This window comes from Glossina fuscipes, unplaced genomic scaffold (genome assembly GCF_014805625.2).
Source record: "Glossina fuscipes isolate IAEA_lab_2018 unplaced genomic scaffold, Yale_Gfus_2 150, whole genome shotgun sequence".
NCBI classification, from domain to species: Eukaryota; Metazoa; Arthropoda; class Insecta; order Diptera; family Glossinidae; genus Glossina; species Glossina fuscipes.
In genome coordinates this window covers 2,287,085-2,290,018 of record NW_023998493.1, presented here as the reverse complement: position 1 = coordinate 2,290,018, position 2,934 = coordinate 2,287,085, and positions in this window count along the sequence as shown.

Here is a 2,934-nt window from a genome sequence, read left to right as displayed (position 1 = left end):
TACATCATCTGTACAGTCAACGGCAACGAAAGGTATGTATATAACCTGGCAAGGAATTTTTCTCTTCGGAGCCTAAGAGGAATATCACACCCATTTTCATTTTGGTACCTCAGAAGTACTAGGGCAATCTTCAATGGAGAATGCCCTACTCCTCGAGTCACCTCTAAAAACACCTGTCCTAAATACTGAAGTAGAAGTAAACAAACTCGAAAAACGCAAATACAACTTAAAGCAAGGTGTGAGACCGAAATGAACTAGTGACTTCGTTCATCAGAATTCAGAGTAGAAACGAATGGCTAAAGTAAAATTAAATATTTGAAATAATATTTACTATAATTTTTTAATAAACTTGCTTCTTTGAGCGATAAACTTTCATGCTAAAATTTTGCACACGGCTTTATTTACGATCAAAGGGCAATGCGGTATAGTTAAATTTTCAAGATATTCGAAATGAACGAACGCTCTAAAGTAATAAATTATCTTTTCCTTAACAATCTCTTTAATTTGGCTAGAAAATAAAAGGACTTGAAGAGCAGAATGCAAGAAAGTGACTACTACTATGTATAAGGGAGATCATGAAGTGATGAACTGGATTGGAGCGTAGAATGTGCTAAGCTAATTCTCTTAATTCCAATTTAAATACACAGCGTGGTGTATTAATTTTTTTTAACAACCCTGTTGACATGGACATCAAGTTGGAGAGTGGAACCCGAATTGTAATAGAAACTAAAATGTATAAAATAAATTATATAACAAATTCTTGTTTTTTGCTTATATCTAAGTGAATTAAAAGATGGAAAAGTAAGTTTTCGAGATTATAATGTGCAAGAAATCAGTTTTCCTTTGAGTTTACTTAAATTGCAGCTTATTTAAAAAAAACTTTTATCTAATCTTTTTGTGTTCAGCATGCATTTAATTTTTATTGAACAAAGTTATACTAAAAGCAGTTTTAAATAGACCAGCGACTGCTCTTTGAGATTAAAAATCCTCTTGTGGGAAACGGAAGACAATAACTGCTTTAAGTTATGGTGTAAATAACTCAAATAAACTGTAAAGAGTAAGAATTGAATTCTCTTACGATTTTCGAAAGAGCTTAAGGTAAATTCCTTTTTTCAATTAACTGGCTTGCAAACTTCCATCAAGATATAGGAACTGTCCTTAATTTCATTGTTTCGAATTATCTTCATTATGCTATAAGTTGTTTGCTCGTTTACGCTGACGGAGAATGAACGCTTATTTACTTCATTACTCACCGCGAAAATGAATATTTGCTTATTTTTATATTCCATAAAATTAACAACGAAAACTGCCCATATAGCGGTACCACAACGCTCATGGGCAATTTAGAAAGTTTATAATTGCTATCTAGGTTTAGATTCAAAATCAGAGTGAGTTTCTAAACCAAGGATATTATGATTTCGTGGTGGCTTTCTGCCCTTCACCATGCACTTCCATTGCTCTCCTTACCTGTCTTTAGCTCTTTATCTGCTAGTACTTTGATATATCCGTCCGCCCACCCATCCCCGCACGTTGCTTTCGCTTCCCTCGAGGCGAACAATCTCATAACGAAATCAGGAAAGGCAGACGCATTCAGAAGAAGAGAGTAACCAAATGTGATGAGAATTGTACCATTTTCTGTTAGGCGTTTCTTAACACTTCTTAATTAATCCATCAAGGGCGTGGAAGTTAAATTTTTCCCTTACGAGTATCCACGTAAAACTCTTCGAGATATTCGTAGCGTTGATGTACCAATTGGTTCTATCAATCTCTCAATCTATGTTTTTGTCCGTTCTCTATCATTCGCTTTGTACCACAGCCCATCATCTGAATGTTCTGATGTCAAACTCTATATACACCCCTACGAATAAATATTTTCTATTCTGGTTTAAAAATGGAACAAACATTTTCCTTGATTAAAGAGGCTGAAATATGAAACAGTAAAAGCAAGTTGTCGACTTGACATATAAGCTTAATATAATATAGATGATGTGTCTCCAAGAATCGCTTTACATTCTATTGTTATTTTCTTTATTGACTTAAACTAAAAATTTTGAAATTTTACATCCATGCCTGAACACCAACTATAAAACAAATTTCATAGCTCAAATTTATATTAAGCCATTAAACTTGATATGAAAAAGCTAGAAGTTTTACTCCTTTCTATTTGTATAGACATGAACTATTATTTAAATTAACACCTGGCAGTCATACAATCAGTGATTCAAAAAATTTCAGACATACCTGAAAAACAAAAGCAAAAATAAGTTGAATATATAAGAAAAACGTTAACTGAAGCTACTGATCAAATTTGCATAGCATTTTCTATGTATTTAAAACAATCGCCTGAGCATAAATGCATGTTTAAAATCATTGACTATGACTAAGCGTTAAAAATCTCTCATAATTTCTAAATTACATAGTCAAACTACCATAGCGAAGGACGCCTGCATATTCAGCTTTAGTAGTGCTGTGAGTATGCAAATAAGTGAAAGTTTTCGATCGATTAAATCTAGCAAAATTTATATATGATAAAACTTTCAGCCTCGAAAATCTTTAAAAAACAGTTTAAAAAATCGACGAAATATTGGTAATTCTTCTTCGGAACTAAGGTCGATGACATCTGGTGTGGCGCAAGTGTCCATAGGAGGACCTACCTATTTTAGTATTTTTATAATCAACTCGCTTCTTGTTTTGATTATTATGTTGACTTATACGCTGATGGTGCACAAATTTCCCTCTCGCGCCCGCTTGGATTTTTGGAAGATCTGATGCAGCGAATAAATTATGATCTAAAGCGTATGACTCTCTGGTCCGATTTTAATGGCTTAAAGAGAAAGTCAAGCAAAACTAAAACCATCGCAATATCCTTCCACGCATTAAAATGGTCGATAGAGATATTGAGTTTGTACGTACGGTGACGAATCTTGGTTCTAA